The sequence below is a fragment of the Microtus ochrogaster genome, chromosome 2 (assembly GCF_000317375.1).
Source record: "Microtus ochrogaster isolate Prairie Vole_2 chromosome 2, MicOch1.0, whole genome shotgun sequence".
NCBI lineage: Eukaryota > Metazoa > Chordata > Mammalia > Rodentia > Cricetidae > Microtus > Microtus ochrogaster.
This window is the reverse complement of record NC_022010.1, coordinates 46,834,509-46,854,094: the sequence shown is the minus strand read 5'-3', so window position 1 is coordinate 46,854,094 and position 19,586 is coordinate 46,834,509. Positions and strand designations below refer to the sequence as shown.

At 39.0% G+C, this 19,586-nt stretch overlaps 1 protein-coding gene across 1 annotated transcript in view; it reads right to left on the bottom strand.

Moving 5' to 3' along the window:
* The window catches only part of Col8a1 (collagen type VIII alpha 1 chain), a 130,446-nt gene that overhangs the window by 52,944 nt on the left and 57,916 nt on the right, over positions 1 to 19,586 (bottom strand). The window contains exon 2 of the mRNA XM_005344939.3: positions 2,292 to 2,409. The gene's annotated coding sequence lies outside the window, so the exon portion shown is untranslated. The remainder of the gene's footprint in view (positions 1 to 2,291; positions 2,410 to 19,586) is intronic.

The window sequence follows — 19,586 nt, the reverse complement described above, 5'->3', positions numbered from 1 at the left end:
CTGTCTACTGCACGTACTGGCTTTGTAGGAGCCTAGGCAGTTTGGATGCTCAACTTACTAGACCTGGATGGAGGTGGGGGTTCCTTGGACTTCCCACAGGTCAGGGAACCCTAAGTGCTCTTCAGGCTGAGGAGGGAGGGGGAGGGAAATGGGAGGCGGTGGCGGGGAAAAATAAATTTAAAAAAAATTAAAAATAAATTAAAAAAAATTAGAAAGTTCCTTTGTGTAATTTTGGAAGCCCCAGAGGCATATAATGGTCTGTATGCCTGTCATAATGTTTATATTATTTATGTATTTTGGTCATTTTTTTCTATTGTGTAAAATGGACATCTTTGCAGAATTTAAAAAGACATTGAAAAAACACTTAGACTTTTAGTTCTACGTGAAAGTAAGAATAAATCCAATTCATTTTGACAAGGAAAAAGATGTATACTCAAAAGTTCTTTATTTTTCTCTCAATCAGAACTCTTTCAAATGACTTTCAGATGGTTAGTTTCATTAGAAAAGCGGTGATTAAAGCTTCAGCCATGCCTGAACTTGCCATATTGAGTAGCGGTGATTTTTATTCCGACTCGCCGAACCACTGCTCTTGACTCTTGAATGAAATAGCTCATTGAGTCACTTTTACATTTTACTGCATTTGCACCTTAGTTTAAAAACAAAGAACTTAATTTTTTAAAAGTCTAATAAAATGTATTTTTGATCTTTCTACCACAACTTTCCAAGCAGTTCCCCTCCTTTGCCCTGTAATAATCACCTTCTGCATTTTTTATGATATAGCTGAACATTATTATTGTAATTTTTTTACTGGGTGAGCCTATCCATGTCCCTGGCAGCAAGAATTTGTCACAAGAAATCCAGAAGCTGAGTTTGGAGCTGGTTGTAACATCGACAGAGTTTCTCTGGAATTTAGCTCATAGCGTTCCCCAAGAGTGGATACAACCCATACCATGCCTCTGTCCACTGGTTTCTCCAACAACCTCCATCACCTTGAATCCTATAATCAATCTATTGCTAAAACAAACATGTATATTTTATTCAATGACTTTGCATCGTGAGTATTTTATTTGGAGAACGTCTGATTTTGATGAAACCCAGTCCAAATAGTGGGCAGTATCTATATTAAAAATGTAATATCTTAGTAAGATCATTAAATTGTCTGCATTCCTCCAGGTGTTCTGAATGGATTCATAGTGAGACAGGCCATGATGTGTGGTGGGATGCTGTGCCAGATGTGTCTTTTTGTTCAAGCGAGTCTCCAGCACAAGAGCACAAAGAACCCGAAGAATCTTAACATATCAGCCTTTCAATGATAAACTAAAGCTACACTGTAAAAAAGTCATTGTGCTGCTATATATTAGGAACTTGCAAGCCGTGAGTCCAAAAGTCACACTTAAAACCAGGCCGCGGTAATAAGCATAGGGCGGTGTGGCTACTCTGGGATAACGTGTACTTGTCAGAAATGGATGCTATGTTTTGGACTTTTTTCTCCATCAAAGTTCGAAAGCTAATGATGTACTTTATACTTTTTGCTTCTACGGAGACATCACTTAAAGAATAAAAGATTCTGCCATGCTGGTATTACTTTTCACTGTGGATATATTATATATCGCATGTGAACAAAACCACATTTGTTCTGTCATGCGGTGCTTCAAACATCCTAGATTGTCCTTGGGAAAATTCAGTCCATATCACTTTAGTCATCTGAAATGAATAATTTCTTCATTATAACTCATAACTCCAAACTATAAAATATCAGCTGGAAAAAAAATGGGCCCAATTAAGAGAAATATGATAATGGTAGAAAAACACATATAGACATGTCTGAGAGATGATAAGATTATTTTAATTTTCCCATTTGCACTGGAATTATTTATTTTACAAATCTCCAGATCTTTTATTACCTAAAATCCTTGCTGAATCATGAAAAGAAGCTTAAGTTAGCAATTTTTCCCTGTACAATCTAGCTGTTAACATCTGGCGAACACTTGGATACCTACTCCGGTCCTATGGAAATGATTATTCTGAGACTCTACTTCAACATGCCCGGACTTACAAATCAGCTAGACTTGTACTCTGCATGTTACTGTGAGTTTATTTTTTAAGCTTGATGTTAGTGATAGTCTCAAGTCTTTTTCAGTGGTGTAGTTAGTATGGGAGACAGGATAATAGCTCTTGCAGAAAGGCTAGGTACCTATCTGCCTAATTGTTTAGGAACTCTATGGCAACAAGCCTCTGCTTCACCTGTGGACCAACTCGTGGCTGGTGCCTTCCTCCCTCTTCAAACTTACATTTAGACTTGGCTGGCCAGGGGAACGGAGGACGAGTATTCCTGTTTGCCTCTTGTTGTAGCACCGCGGGCCTGGGGCCTGTCTCGTCACAGGATTTCCTTTATTTCCAGAACAGCTTCTGCAGTAGAAAAATGAGCATGCTTTTACTCCTTTGTATGCAAAGTAAGAAGGTAATTATTACCAACTATATCTTTCTATCACATGAGAATTTCATAGTATATACAACTTATTATATGAGAAATTATATAGCAGAAATGTATAAACAGAAAATTTCAGTGCACATTCAAGACACAATATTCTTATGTATTGATATGAAGAGAGTGAGCGAGCGTGTGTTTTACTTTTATTTAAACAACTCTATGTATACTTTTATAAATAGGTTACTATCGTTTAGATCTGGAATCTCTTCAGAGGCCCATATATTAAATGACTGTTTAGTCCATGTGGTCGCTGGGAGACAGTGGAACATTTGAGAGGGGTGGCCTAGTAGGAGGATATAGTTCCCTGGAGGAATGCCCCTGAGGAAACAAACATTGGTGCCCTGACATTTCTCCTTTGTTTTTTTGGCTATCACAGGTGAGCAAGCCTCCTCTTCCACTCACTGCCACAATAATGTACCACTAGAAGCTCAAAGCAACAAAGTTAAGAAAGAGCTCATGACCTGAAATTTCTGAAATCAGAACCCAGAAACACTTCTCCTTTTTTAACACATTAGTTAAAGATACACATGTATGAATTTGTACAAATAGATCATGCACCTTTTGTCTTTATTAGTTTTCATCACCATGCACTAAGTTCTCGTTAGTTCCATTCTTGCTGACAAAAATTAGAGACCCTTTGACGTGGCATTTACTATATAGGAAGTCAATTTGTGAGAAAGTAGTCTCCTTTAAGAAAAGTCATGCATTTTCCATCTCATTTGCATACAGTTGAATTAGAAGTTGTTCTTAGTTAGTTGTCAAAAAGGTCATGGTGGGCTGTGATTTGTGTAAATTTTCTTTCAGTGCTGACACAACTCCAGCAGATAGACACACTTCGTCCATCTCCCCCATTCAGACAATTCACAGAGCATGTGAGAGCCTTCCCACTGAAGCCAGGTTTCAGAACTTTACTGCTCTTCATAACAGATACTCTCATTGGAGAGTGTGCCCCTACACTCGGTAACTTCTGAAGCTGGTTTATGAAAGAACAAGAGGCTGTCCCCTGTGCTAGGCTGTGCTCCTTTGGAACGTGGGCACCTGATGAGTATGTCTGGTCACCTTCAGACCACACACAGAAGCTTTACATCAGTCTTTGACTGTCAGCTCAGTTCAGCCTTCCTTCCGCCCCTCACCCAGGAATCCTTTCCCCAAGACCACTCATTTCAATCTCAGTGTGAACATCACTCTCTCCCAAAGGACCTTCTTGCTCTGCACTAAAATAAACTACTCATGCTCATGCATCTAACATTGCTTTAATTCTACACTAGCATTAGAACTTCCTTCTTTGTGCATCATATTCACGTAAAGTCTGTTTTCACATGAACTTCTCTTCCAGTAACTTTCCTTTTCTTCCCCCCTCCCAATCACATTCTCTTTCTCCTTTCCTTGACAGGGTTTCAGATAGTTCAGGCTAGCAACCTCATTAAGTAGCTGAGGATGACCTTGAACCTCTACACCTCCTGCCTCTGCCTCTCAATGAACTACTTGCAGGTACCAGCATACCAACCTCTAGTTCCCTACCTGGGGGGCAGTAAACTTGTTTCTTTTAGACAAAAACATCTTCTTGTAACTAGAACTGGGCCTGGCATATGGTTCAGTGTTTTAAATACTTGTTAGACCCCTTATAAATAAACACATCTTGCAATTCTGAAACACAGAACTCAACAGGGAAAGAAAACCAGTACTTGAGATTTTAAACACTTTATTTTCTTTTTAAGCCAGAAATTTTAAACTCTAAGGGTATTTTAAAAGACTTTGATGGTTCTGATTAGAGTTAAGTACATTCCTTCTATTTGGAAGAAAAGAAAAACCCACAAACAAAATCACAGCAGCGTAAAATTTTTTTCAGGAGTATGATGAGAGCTCCCTCGTCAGATCACATACTTTTGAAACTGTATCACCATTCAGCAAGGCTCTTTGCTTTGAAATGAAGAATGTTTATCTCTCACCAATATTTGATTGCTGTTGAACATGTGGTTATTTACTGGATAAGAAGTCTTAGTAAAAAGACTTTCTTTTATCATTATAAGCGTTGAAAACAATCTTGTTTTGTTTTAATTTTATTATTTTGTTTTTTGAGACTGGCTTAATTCAAACATCTAGAATAAGGTGGCATATTTACTGCATTTGCTAAGTGTAATGAGAACTGTTCCCTGTGGTACCACTCATTGTGTGATACAAGAGCCTTGTGGGTTGGGCTTCACTAATCAGGGATGTCTATGATCATAAGATTCTATAGTACTGAGATTTAGTTCTATAAAACCATTGAGTATAATGTGTATCGCTGTTCTAAATTGCTATTTATAGTTGTGCCATAACATTTCAGGAAGCATATAATATTTTCTCAGACATCTAGACATAGGTTTCAATACATATATCAACACAGCCTCTCCTAACCAGACTTGAATTTCCAACATAAAGCAGGCTGATGATATTCTTATGGCTTCTGAAGAAAGAGGGGATACATAATTGTGCCCTTTGAGCTGGTTCCTTGCTAATTGTGTTATTTGCCTACTCTCAATTAATCCTACAACTGTGCCACAAATGAATAGAGACAGGGAGATGAAAGATTCTATTTTTTTTTTTTTTGCACAGCACTGAAGGAAAAATTTGGTAAACCAGGAATCAGTAAAACAAAACTGCCCAGTCTTATCCCATCAACATCATTCATGTACTAAATCTCAACTTTTGCAAGGGATACCAAATACCTTGATGCATAGTGGCATCAAGAGCAAAAACAATGTCCACTGTTTAATACTGCTACGAAACAGTATTGCAACTGCATATTTGAGTTGTTGAGAAATGAATGAACTTAGGAAAAAAATTGAGTTAGGCACCTTGAAGCTACTGGAAGCCAGTCTTTCTTTCCTATAGAAAAGTCTATTGATTTAGTCCATGACTGATATAATGTTTAGAAGCGGAGAGAGCCCATTATCATTTTAATTAACAGAAACTCGAGGCTATATATTATGAAATTCCTTTCTACTGGAACAGGATCAAATCTTAATTAACAACTGAATCTTGATAAATACAAGAAAGGAAGACATTCTAGGGTTATATTAAGCCACCACCAGGAATCTAGATTGCTTAATCGCTGGCTTTCTTTTAAGCATGATTAGTGAGACATTCATTTCCTCTTTCTTATAAAACACATCAATGGTCTCATGACTCCAGTAATAAGGTTCAAAGGGGCCAACACTGGTTGATCTGGGAAAAACGGAAAATACTTGCATCTCTAAGGTATATATGACATGATTGGATGATAGTACTTTGAAATGGGCACAATAGGAATGCGGAATCAATTATTAAAAATGCAAATGTACTTGAGAAATGGTGACTTTAGTTTGGAAGGCTAGAGGAGAGGAACTTCCATGGTTGGGATGTGAAATGACCTTCACTATAATTCAAGTGTTGATATTTGACAGAAAGTCTCCCTGAGATATTTTTACTGTTGGTGCATCTGTCAATCACTTTTTTGCAACATGTGTTATTTCCCGGGGGCATGCCATCTTTACTTAGGAAATAAGAAAGGCACACACTTTCTTAGAAAAGCAGACAATGAAATAACTCTTCAGATAGGCTACAATGTTAAGAATATAATGGTGGTTCAGGCTGGTGAGAAGCCATCCAAATAACACGGTAAAATAAACAAAGGTTATGTCTTTTTAATTGTAAATAGTTAAAGGGAATAAGATATAAAGTCTTCTTTTATGGATGTAGATATTTGACAATATAAAACAAATCTTTTTTTTTTTTTGCTGTTAGTAGGTAATTAGCTTTTATTTATTTTTTTATTGAAAAAAAAATTTCCGCCTCCTCCCAGCCTTCCATTTCCCTCCCCCTCCTCCCACTCCTCTTCCCCTCCCCCCACTCCTCTCCCCCTCCCTCTCCAGTCTGAAGAACTGTCAGGGTTCCCTGCCCTGCGGAAAGGTCTAGGAAGGTGATCATCTAAACTGGCTAGGCTCCCACAAAGCCAGAACATGAAGTAGGATCAAAACCCAGTGCCATTGTCCTTGGCTTCTCAGCAAAATCTTAAGCTGAACCAAAATATAAAAATATGTAAATTTTTAGGCTTAAGCTAGCTGTATTTTAACATTTTTGCTTTAAGTCATCTCATTATTTCCATTATGACCAGTTAACAATGTCTAGACAATGACTGATTTGGTAATCAATTAATTAAATGTAAATGTCTTACCTACAATAATCTATTAAGCAATTTGTTTTCAAAAGTTAAAGGTTGGCATATTCCAGTTTAATTGACTTTTGTACCTACAAAACACATGAAAAACTTCAAATTTATCTTGTTACTGTTCTGTGAAATAACCATGAATTGGGAGAAGGAGGGAGAGAGAAAAAGATTTTCTATGATCTTGGGAAGGGACCAAGACTTTGAAATATCCCAGCAAGAACAGGATGAGAACCAGACTCCAGACATCAAAGCGTGGTTGAGGTCCAATTTTGGTGTGGTCATACTGACTTCAGTGTTCTAGATGATAATTTTATTATTATTATTATTTGAATGTGATAATTCTTTCCTCCCCTAACAATGAAATTAAATTGCCTATTACCTAAGGTAAAATTTGCTTTTAAAAATCTTTTCTACAAAGTAGTTATAAATGAAGTTGTAGCAAGCAATACTAGTGAGAGCTGTTATTTATTAGGGTGTCTTATATCTAGGCTCTGTCTACTAGGTATACTTTATATTTGATTTAGTCTTCATCACACTCCCACAATATGGCAACATTTTTATTTTTAGTGTTTTTATTAAGTTATACATTTTTATCACTTAATATAATCTTTAAATAATGTATACACACTCATTTTAAAGATTAACCTTTTTAGTATTTTAATTATGAATATGTATGTATATACATCTGTGTATGTACAATCATGAATATGTGTATCTCTGTGTGTGTGCATATATGAGTATGTAGTGTATGTGTGAGTGTGTCTATATATGGGTTATGCATATCAACACAGGTATTCATGGAGGTTCAAGGCATCAGTTTTCCCTACACCTGAATTTATAGGTGGTTGTGAGTTCCCCAGAGTGGGTGCTGGAGGCAGAACTCTGGTCCTCTGGAAGAACAGGGTGCACTTTTCATCAAAGAACCATCTCTCTAGTCCTTGCTCGTCTACATTTTAAAGACAGAAGCTAAGATTCCTTTCATTCTCTCCAGAACGCAGCGAATGGCTCTTAGCTGGTGCCTAGAAAATATTTCTTAGATTAAGTGAAATGTCATTTCTTATGCTTACCCTGAGGGATAGATTTCTGTTAGTCATTCTGTCCTTTTAAAAACACAACTTTGAAGATCCCTAAGGAAAAATGGAATTTTTAACCCAACAAGCAAAGTGGAGTGACTCACCCCTGTCTTTCTGGGTGAGTGAGGACCACTGAGAGATAAAGGGAAGATTGAAAGGGTATTTTGACAAGGATGGGTGAGAAGGTGGAAATACTAATTCTAGTAAAAACGGCTTGAGCTTTCCATGGGTTAAAACCAAAGACATAAGGCAAGCAGGATGCTGTGACCGTACAGTCTTTTGTGGGGGCACTAGTTGCAACAGCCCCAAGTGACCACCAGTGGTCTAAACTGAGAACCGCAACAAGATGGGACTTACACACAAAAGATGGGAAGTTCATACTCGGGGGCAAACGCCTAAATAAATGCTATCTTGTTTGTTTTGTTATTTTCAATTTCCAACCCCGATTTATTAGTTTTTCCAGTTGCTTGCTCACACTATTCAATCCCCAACAGCAATTATACTTTGTTTATTCTCCTACACATAGGTGAATCAGGAGATTACAAAGACTCCTCTCTCTGAGTCCATTCTTTACTGCTTTGATCAATCAATGCACAGTATTTTTTTTTTTAACTTTCAATCATACCAGGCACCATTGTTGCCAAACGGTCCATCCCACCTGCACATGTGTGCCTGGTGTTGTATAAAGTAAATGAAACAGACTCCACACCTGGCCTCTAGGAGCTCGCGATAGAAACCAAACAATTGATAGAGTGAAAACAATGGGCAAACAGATGGACAGCTGTGTAAACAGAGAAACAGAAGCAATTAGAGGATTTGCTCCAAAGTGCTAGAACCGGTGCTGTTCTCAGCTGCAACTGAAGCAAGTGAAATTCTCACTCTGCAAAAAACTTAATGTAGTTTGTTTTGAAGATAAGTCTGAGAGACTGATGAGGAAAGAAAGAAGCTTCCCTCTGGAGCAAGAGGAAAAGGGTATTTCCCTCTCTGCACTGGAAGGGTTCATGTACTGCTACTTTGGTCTCCACTATTTTCTAAAAGATTTGGTTGTAACCAGCCTGCAGAAGGAAAATGAAAATGTATTAAGCAGTGTACAGCCTGCCAGAGAGATTTCATAAGCCTCCTTTCTTTCCACTGGAAACCAGGCTAAAAAGAAAATAAAAACCAGAATGTATTATAATTGTACATTCCACTTATAACCAACGAGCAGATGCCAATTGATTTTCCAAGGAAATGATTACTTTGGGTTGTTCTCAGGAGCCATGGCACTCGCCATTCTGGGGCCTGCACTGGACTTGACAGAAATGGGACTGCACCTACCGAGCTCAGCTGAGAGCAAATTCCTGCGTCTCTGCTCCAGCCACCCAAGGCCGATGGGTATCTTTCTTATTGTAAATACATCCAGATAGGAACTTGAAAACCTCCCCCGGAATCTTTCCCAAGGTTTATAAAGCCTTTGGTGCCAGGGAAAAATCTTTCCATCTCACTTAAATTCCTTTATTTGTAATTTAAATTAATTTCCTCTCTTTTCTTCATCAGAGAGGACACCAGGCATCGCTCCCACCCCCTACCTAGTCATTTCCCTACAGACAACTGAAGCACACACCCGGGCCTGTCCTCAGACATACAGGACTTCTATTTCACGTCTATTTATAATCTTTCTTTTCTCTTCCCAGCTTTGTTCTCTGTATTTTTTTTTCTTTCTATTAGAAACTTGTTGGAGAGCTCTTAGAATTGTCATTTCATTGTTGATTTAGTGAGGATTAGTCTACAAACATTGGCATGTCAGTATATTCCATTTCTCTAATACCTGCCAGGTTTGAATTGATTAGGTCATATGAAAACTAAAGAGCTCCAGGATTTATGTTTCCTCGAACCTGGGGAGATGACCTCAAGACCTGGATGGCCACTGACTTGCTCTTAACAGTTTGTTTAATTTATCTCTAAACATCAAGGTGGGAGAATGAGATTTTTTTTTTTACCTTTGAAATGAAATGATGGATCAAATAATTGTATAGTAATAACCATCTTTAGTACTCAACTGTTCTATGGATATAGTCTGAGTGTTCTTTTGGTCCAAAGAGAAATTATTGTCCCTTAATAGCCATTATTTTTGTTCTTGGTGTCATTTTATTACTGATTTCTCTAGCAACAACCTCAGAATTACAACTTGAATTTCTCTATTGAATATTTAAATACTTTTAATATAATTTCTCTCAGTACTTTTGGTCATACAATACATATATTTATCATTGGTTTTTCCACATATTCCATATTTTTTTCAGTAAATTATTGCCTGAATATTTTTGCAAAGTCACTGATACCAAATGAGGTGTTTTTGCTTTTGTCTTTTAAGATCAAGTAGCTTTTAGGCAAGGAGGAAAGCAGTCTGCAAAACTGCAACTACGAACCTCTTCTGTCCACACGGCTGTATTTCTTCCCTTGCATGCCCAGTGAACTTAAAAAAAAATGAATCTTTTAAGACTATGCTAACACCCAGATTTCCCTTTATTCCCCAAACTTAGATACTATAGAATTAAAACAAATATAACACCGAAACAATTGTCAAAAGTAGGGCTTTGAAAGCAGTCAGTGGATGTGAGTTTTTTGGAGGGTTGATCTTGCTCTTCTGTGATGGTCCAGTAAGTGTCATTTTTCTCCTCCTTCCCCTTTAAAGCTTGTCACTCCCTCCTAGAAAACTTTCTGCTGCAATATTCTTAGAGGTTTTGTGTGAAGGTAGCTGGATATGATAGGGGCACCTTTCCCTTAGCAGTGTGGCCTGTCCTGCCCTTTCTCTAGAAGATACACCATTCCTTAAAGCTATCTTCTGTTTGACTTGAAGAAAATGTTACAAACCTAATAGCTAATTAAGCAATGGAAGTCTGAATTCAGTCATACTCCAGATAAGAAAGCAGAATGAATGCTGGTTGCAGAGTTACGTGTCTTTTCACCTGTGCTAAGGTTATCAGAAGTCTATTTATTTTGCCTTAACAAAACGACCTCAGTTTTAAGCCATTTCTGTTTGTTTCCTATAAGGATCGCCATGCCTTTCTCCTCCTCTCTCTCAGCCTTGACCTTCAGACTTCTTTGGTGGCTCTGAGGGACCTGAGCACAAAGCAGGTGTTCTGGACTCTCTGGTTGACCCCTGTCCTGACAGTTTGTTCTATCTTATGCTACATAGCTCATACTCCCATGTATCTGAGCAGCTCAGAATTTTTGACCAATAGCCATGCCACGTGGCAGTAAGCCAGCTGTACTGGAGCTGGTGGTGAGCAAGGGAGATGGCATGCTCGTGTTATCGTTGTGTAACTCCCTATGTTCTGAATGGCTTGGGAATGCTCTCTGCCATTCCTTTCATCCCTAAAGCCCTTTCTTTTCTTCAAGAGTCCTCTTCTGTTCAGTCTCTTTTTTGCTCTCTTCTCATTCTCCTTTTTAAAAACTATGTATTTTAAACTTTATTTTAATTAAAATACAACTACATCATTTCTCCCTCCTCACTCCAACCCCTTTCTTATTTTTCCCCTCCTCTTTAAACTTCCTGGCTTCTTTTTCCTTATTATTACACACACACACACACACACACACACACACACACACACACACACCCCACAAGCTTAATACGACCTGTTGAGTTCATTAAGTGTTGCTTCTATGTGTTTAGCTAGTACCATTTGGTATTAGATAGTCAATGGTGGCTCTTTCCTAGGAAGAATAACCTGCTCTTCTTATTCTTATACATAGTCTATAATCACCAAGAAACCAAGAAGTTCCAAAAAAGGGAGGTTGGGGACTAAGTAATTCCTTATGGAGAACTTCTGCTGGTTTTTGTTTCTCAGAAGCTTTACCGTCCTTTAAAGTTCTTGACCCTAAAGGTTCCTCTTTCCCATCTATTTTGATTCCAAACACCACGATTGCCTCTTTTTAGTGACAGTTTGGTGCTAGACCCTAGGTTTTGGACACATGACTAGTTCTTTTGTTTTTCCTGCTCTCTCACTAACCAAAGAAGCAGCTCATTCATCCATGGCTCAGAGAGGTAGAAAAGACTGCTTTAATTTAGGTTGCCTCACTAACTTGGGTTTTAATTAATGTCAGCTTGTATGATACGTGTATATGAATATAATTCCCTTGAAGCTCCCTATTGAAGACCTATGTGTCATTACACTCCTTACATAACTTTATCACTTTAAAGAAAATTTCAAGTTAGCAGAGAGTCATATAAGGAAACTATTCATGAGAATGCAGTGTATGGAACTAATAAAACCAACATGTGAAACACAAAACCTAAGAGTCTATACCTTTCTTGTATCTTCCTCTTCCTGAAAATTTCCTATTTTTAGAACTCAGAACTCAGTAAAACTACACTCCATTCACTTGCTTCCTTTGCTATAATTTTGGCAGAGAAGTATCTGCTAGTTCAGTAATAATATGGTGTCTGGAAAATGGGAAAGGGTCAATGAGATGGCTCAGTGAGTGAAGGGGCTTTCAGCTAAATCCCATCCCTAATAGCCACAAAGTAGAAAGTGAGAACTGGTTCCCACTTGTTACCCCTTGACTTCCACACATGCACCAAGGCATCTACACTGTGACATGTGCCCCACCCAGACACAAAATAAATAGATAAATAAATGTAAGAGAAAAATGAAAGAGATTCTACAACTCAGCAGACTTAACTGGAGGTCTGGAGGTCTGGTGTAGGAGGCCCTTCTGTATTTGTGTTGCTTTCATTGGTTATTAAAGAAACGGCCTTGGCCTAGTTGATAGTGCAGAACTCAGGTAGGTGGGGAAGACAGAACAGAATTCTGGGAGGAAGAAAGCAGAGACAGAGAGATGCCATGATTCTCCTGCCTGAGACAGATGCTAGTTAGACTCATGACAGTAAGCCACAGCCAAATGGTGATACACATTAATGGAAATGGATTAAATCAAGATGTGAGAGTTAGCCAATAAGAGGCGAGAGATAATGGGCCAGGCAGAGTTTAAATTAATACAATTTCTGTATGGTTATTTTGGGAGTTAAGGTAGCCGGGTGGGAGGCGGCCAGCTCCTTCTATTACAGAGGTTCTCTCAGTAATCTTTGTATACCTGTAAGATGTCTGTGTTACCAAAACTGTTAAAGACAGGCCTAGTTCTGAGAACAATAGATGATTATGATTACCATTCTTACAATGAAGATTAACAATGTAGACATTCACAAATGAATGCCAACACTGATCTAGCTTAAAGCAAGTGTCAACTTGGAGGACCCAGTGAGCATAGTTAGAAATGGCAAGTGATGTTTAGTTAGTTCCTCCTTTTATAGAGATGAATATACATGAATGGTGTCTATAAAGATATTTGACACTTGCTAAGTGCTGAATTTTATTCGTGAAGTGTATCATTTGTACACTGTTTCGGACAAATATTTCCTCTTTTAATTAAGACTTATTTTTTGAATTAGCTTACAGAGCAATAGATTTCCACATAGGGTTTTCATGAATATTCCACATTGGTTGATTCTCTCCCTCTCCCAGTAACTCCCTGCCTTCCACCTTTCCCCCCATTTCCCATTATCTCTCTTTCCATTTTTATTTATTGTCTTTCTCCCTACAGCCCCTTTTTTGTCACTGGGGTCTCTTTTTAGTTCATAAGCAACATTTTCTATTTATTACACTAAACAGATGTGATAGCTTCCCTAAGATCACTTAGTCTACCAATGACAAATTGCAATTCAGCTCCCAGGTAGACAGTACACAAACTTATGCACTTTCCTCTGGGAAAAACGCTCCTGTTTGTGAAGAGTTTTACAGCACAAGCTCACTAACATTTACCATAGCTTCTGGTTGCATACAGAGGTGGGAAAATTCAAAGTCAATGCTAAGGAATTAGACCTGTTGGAAATAATTAGGATTTTGAATTTCCTGTTAGGCTTAGGTCAGAGAGCCAAATAGCATGACTGGAATTTAAAAGGCCCTGAGTAGTCTTATGACTAATAATAGCATTTGTAGTCATGAGGCCTGAGACAAAAAAGGAGCACACAGGGAGCTCTGAGGTCAAGCATTCAGCTCCAGGAGGTTAGGAAAATACTTCTTTTCCTAGGTTCAAATGTCATGCAAAGAAATGCGAATGATTGACTACAGTTGCACCTTCTGCCACTTACTAATAGACCTTCTGGGACTATTGTAAGCCATCTGGTCTACAGACAGGCCACCTGCTACATTTTCAGTCTGGAGTCTACTTGACTCAGCAGTGATAGCACAGAGCATTATTGTTGAAATGCTAGTCGTTTATTAAGGTCTTTTCTGAAAAGGAGTTTAGGGCATGCATGTAAAATTTCTAGTGAGGGTGGGCAGATGGTCAGTTAGTTTGCCAATTGCTTCTAATCATTCAGACAGACTTTGTTTTAGAAGTGATGTTTTCCAATGTAACTCTCTGGGATCTTGTTCAAGATGTTCCTCATAGAAGAGTTTTCACAAGCTATAGAGCAGGATTCTTCACCAGTGTAAAATTATAATGCCCAAGAAGTCTCTATGTTCATGTGCCAATCAATTGCAGTTAATAAAGTCTATTAAAAGAAGCATACATTTCATTTTATGTTGTTTTGCACCTATATTTACCAACCTGTGTGTGACAGAGTATGATAAACTGAGATGTGGCATGACATGCTTTAACTAGGACGCCAATAGATGTTGCCATAGTAAGTGGTCTGCTGACTGCAAATTCTTACACTGTAAGCTGCAAAGGGTCATATCAGTATAATATGTATGACACTAATGGCAGTAGTCTGAGAGTTAAAGCATAAGGCCCAAGCCTATTACAGACTCCCTAAAATTTGAAATTATAACAGACTTTCCAAAGATAAAATATTCAAGAGTCCACTAGCCTTGAGGTTGATTTTAAGATGAGATGTTTCAGGTCACCTCTCTAATCTTGCTTTTTGTGTTCTCATGTACTAGTGGCTCAATTAAATTGCTCATTTCATTGAGAGGAATGAAAAATAAAAAGGCAAGATTTTGCTTATTGTCTCATTTTTGTACATCCCAGGGAAAATTATTTCTCATTGCTATGAGTTTATGTTCCTCTGGCTCCAACTGATGTTTTGCTTGTCCTGGGGTACATGCACAATAAAGGTACATTGAAAAGCTGAGCTCTGATGACAGATACAAATTCCAGAAGCATAAGTACTCCCTTATATTTCAAGAAAATATGGAATAAAAAGAGCACTCACTCTGCTCATCTGGTTTAGGCTCATCCACAAAGAGCCACTCTGAAGAATTGGCAGTATTGCTTACTGAAGTCAGACTAGGTTGCACCCTCCCCCATTCCTCATAACTTAATCAACCACGAGATCTGTCAACTCTATCAATTATCTCACTAATAAATGCACCTCTCATGGACTCCATGGTTAGGGCCGGTCACCACAACTCTCATTTGTTTACCACATCAGTCTCTTAAACATTTTTCCTGTTTGCATTCTTGTTCTCTCCCCAGAAGCCACATGATTCACTGCAATTATGAGTCAGATCATGTCCCTCCTCTCCCCTCAAATCTTTCCATGGTTTTCTAATGCACTTAGATAAAACTAATTCCCTTGGTTTAGAAAGTTCTCTGGGAACCTCCAGATCCAACTGACACCTGACTGCTCTGAGCTTGTTCTGGAAAAACAGTGCCTTCTTGCTGATCTGGAGACATACCATGCCAGTTGAGGCCTCTAAGGTCTTCCCATCTACAATTTCTTAGGTTTGGAATCATATTCATTTAAATGGAGCCTTTTCTGGTGTTAGCTAAGCTGTTGTTCCCTTAGAAAGCATCCCTGCCTTCCCCCATGTAAAGTGGCTGCTACTTCCTCTCCAAGCTATAGTCTGTTTTCCTATTTATCATGTGATTTTCTGGTAGACTCAAGAGTTCCTTAAGAGAAAAGGCCTTACCTGCTCTTTTCTTTGCTGAACTTTACAGTCCGTCTTGGGTAGGATGAAGAATAGGTGGAAAGTTGAATGATGGAGAGGTGGATAGAAATATATTTCTAGGATTATTGCCAAAGAATGCAAAAGGAATGCAAAAGGAGTCACTCACAGGTGGCTTGGAGGTGCAGAATGTGTTTAAACTTACTGTAAGGCTCCAAAGCAAAGGTCCTTTCCTCCTATCCTATTTCTTCATTACTTCTGTTGAAATTTTAGGAAACACTAGACACCTAAATGAGTCATTCGTTTCCTCAAGGGATGGACTTTAGAAATGTCTTCCTCCTCCTGGCCACCTGGTACAAATGATTTTGCTTTCCTTCCATAGCAAAGGGCACCCTTGGGGGAAATAGAATACTGTGTATTGAAATCGAGGTGGGTCAAGGTTTAGAAAGTCAAAGGCGTATTGAGTCAAAAACAGATGGTGTAGATAAAAAAAGCAGAAAGAAAAGAAAGATGGAAGGAAAAGAGCTGTTTTCTAATCACAATTGTGTGGTGCTAGTCTCTGATACATTGATCATAAACACATATGTTTTAGACATGCCTAGGGAAAGATATCAGAGGCCCCTACTTATAATGGGAAAGACTGGATTTGTTGTCTCAGTACATCTATGGTTAGACTATTTTAGCTTTTTACCTGAACATAGGACCAGGCTGCCTTCTTCTGCACCTCTCCTCTCATCAAAGTCACAAGTTTCCAGGATTCTGTTTTTTATATAGCAAACCAGGTTACACAAAGAACAATTTTCCTTAATAAGATTAATCCTTGTGGCCAGTCTGGGACATGTTGTATGATTATATTTATTTAATAGAACACTGCTAAATTTTTTTAAAATGTATTTTCTTCCCAGGGTTTGTAATACTCTTAAATGGTAAGTAAAGTAATAGTAACAGAGGCAACTTTATTCAAACAATATCAGTGGGCCTTGAGAGGGGATTTAACGGAGCTCATAGCAGCCATCTGGCAGGGTGCTTAGCTCACAAAAGGCTGCCCAGTGGCCTAGGATCAATGGCTGAAAGCACTGCAGAGCCTATTGCTGGAGGTTTCAAGTAACCTTGCTAGAAGACTTTATAACTTTATTCCGTAGAAGCTCATGGATCCTGTTTTAGGAGGTGCTAAACCAATTGGCATTTAACAAGCATTTGCTTTACTGGTTTCTCTCTTCCTTGGTCTATTTCTTGAAGAAGCACCTGGCATCTTGTAAGGTTCTGGAGCAGCAGGAAGAGAAGAAATATACCCTAGTCTAGTTGCATCTTAAAAGTTAAAGAAGCTATGGGGAGTGAGAAGTATTTAATAGGAAGGTGGGGTTGTTCCATTTATTTATTTATTTATTTATTTATTTATTTATTTATTTAAGATTTCTGTCTCTTCCCCGCCACTGCCTCCCATTCCCTCCCCATCAAGTCCCCCTCCCTCGTCAGCCCAAAGAGCAATCAGGGTTTCCTGCCCTGTGGGAAGTCCAAGGACCACCCACCTACCCCTGGACCCAGCAATACCACTCTTGGGAATATACCCAAGAGATGCCCTATCATACAACAAAAGTATATGCTCAACTATGTTCATAGCAGCATTGTTTGTAATAGCCAGAACATGGAAGCAACCTAGATGCCCTTCAGTGGAAGAATGGATGAAGAAAGTATGGAATATATACATATTAGAGTACTACTCAGCAGTGAAAAACAAGGACTTCTTGAATTTTGCATGCAAATGGATGGAAATAGAAAACACTATCCTGAGTCAGGTAAGCCAGACCCAAAAAGAGGAACATGAGATGTACTCACTCATATTTGGTTTCTATCCATAAATAAAGGACATTGAGCCTATAATTCGTGATCCTAGAGAAGCTAAATAAGAAGGAGAACCCAAAGAAAAACATATAGGCATCCTCCTGAATATTAACCTTCATCAGGCGATGAAAGGAGACAGAGACAGAGACCCACATTGGAGCACCGGACTGAAATCTCAAGGTCCAAATCAGGAGCAGAAGGAGGGGGAGCACGAGCAAGGAACTCAGGACTGCGAGGGGTGCACCCACACACTGAGACAATGGGGATGTTCTATCGGGAACTCACCAAGGCCAGCTGGCCTGGGTCTGAAAAAGCCTGGGATAAAACCGGACTTGCTGAACATAGCGGACAGTGAGGACTACTGAGAACTCAAGAACAATGGCAATAACCTCCATTACACACTGCTGCAGGGATGGAAGGGCTGTTTTACCATGTCTTCCTGCCATGAGGGGTTAAACCTTCTGAAACTATGAGCCAAAGCCAGTATTTCCTGTCTTATCTTGTTACTGTTCGATATTGTAGTTTCTAATGTGTGTAACTAATGCCTATGTGAAGCCCTGGCTGAGCAGGGCCTCAGATTCCAGAGCAACAATTCCACAGCGTGACCTGCTATTATCAGACAGAGTTCTTGTTCGTGTCTTCTGCTTCAGGTAGGACAAGTTTCCCCCAGTTTCTGTTTTCTCTGCATTTGAGCCACAGCTACATCTAAATGATCCTATCTGAGTGATCACTGTCATTATTAGCACCAAGCTGAGGCCATTCAGGGACTTGGGATCTTTGGCAGTTAAAGCCAAGGGTAATCTAACCAACCAGAGGAGCGGGTCACTTTTGGAAAAGCTCTATGCCTAGATTCCCTTCTGTGAACTCTCATGAAGGCTATGGGATCCTTCAAAAACCAACCGCTGATGAGGCGCTGATGAGGCTGTCTTGTTTCTAGGAAGCTGCTAAATGTTTCTCCTTAGGTCCTCTCTGAAGATATGAGACAAAAGCCAATGCTGGGGTTCACATACCAAAAGAAAGTGGCATTCTTTAGGTACCCCCGACTGGTTGGTTTTCAATTCAGGACTCAGGACTCACAGTCTTGGTCCGGATGTCCGGTCCAGTCAGCTGAGGGCTGAACCGTGGGGAGGAATCAGGATAAACTGGAATGACTTCTGCCATTGCCTTGGCCAGTGTGTTTTGCCAAGTGGTTTTCCCCTCAATTTTAAACAAATCAATGTTAAACAGGGAAATGTACTCCATATGTAGCTGATGCCTTTATCCTCAATTCGCAAGAATGCCATCTTAGAGGTAGGGTTTCCAGGAATTATTCGGACTTTTTCTCTCTCCATCAAAGAAAAAAAAACTATTTTAACAGTCACAAACAATTCTTCTTAGCCTTGGTGGGGACAGTAAGATCTGATTGTGGTTTCTTCCACACAAATGACTCTAAATGCATTTTCTCCTAACCTTTAAAAATCTTATTCCAAAGTATGACTTTATCCGCTTCCAACAAGAACAGGTTTTCTGCTTTGTTCACTTCCAAGTTTACCTGAATTTAATAGAGGTCAACAAAACCCTGAAAGGCCCAAGTATTTTTACTAGTGGAAAGAAAGTCACAGACCAGAAGCATTGCTTCTATTTATTGATAACATCAAAATGCCATTTTCCCCACTAACCCTGGTTGGGAGACATAAATCATAATTAGGGAGATGGACAGCTGGAAAATATTATTCCAACTTTGATGACTACCCCCCCTCCAAAAAAATTACCAAAATAAGACTCTTACTACTTAGTTCTATCCTATGATTCTCTCTATCCTAGAGCGTTTCCTGGTACTCTGAAAGTTAAATTCACCTGATTTTTTTTTTCACAATCCTATCAGTTTATCATTGAGCTCTTATGTGGTTGCATTTGTTCATGGTCTGAGGACCAGACAGGCTGGCAACCTTTTCCTTTGCTATTTCTCTGCCAGAGTCTCCTAGGTATTAGGTCACCTCCATTTGTTTGTCTGGTGAGGACTGGCTTTCTCTTCTGGGGCTGGATGTCAGACTGGTCAGATTGGTTCAATACAGGAATAAGGAACCTGGAACTGACATTGATTTTGCAGATGTGCAAAGAATCCCAGGAGTTTT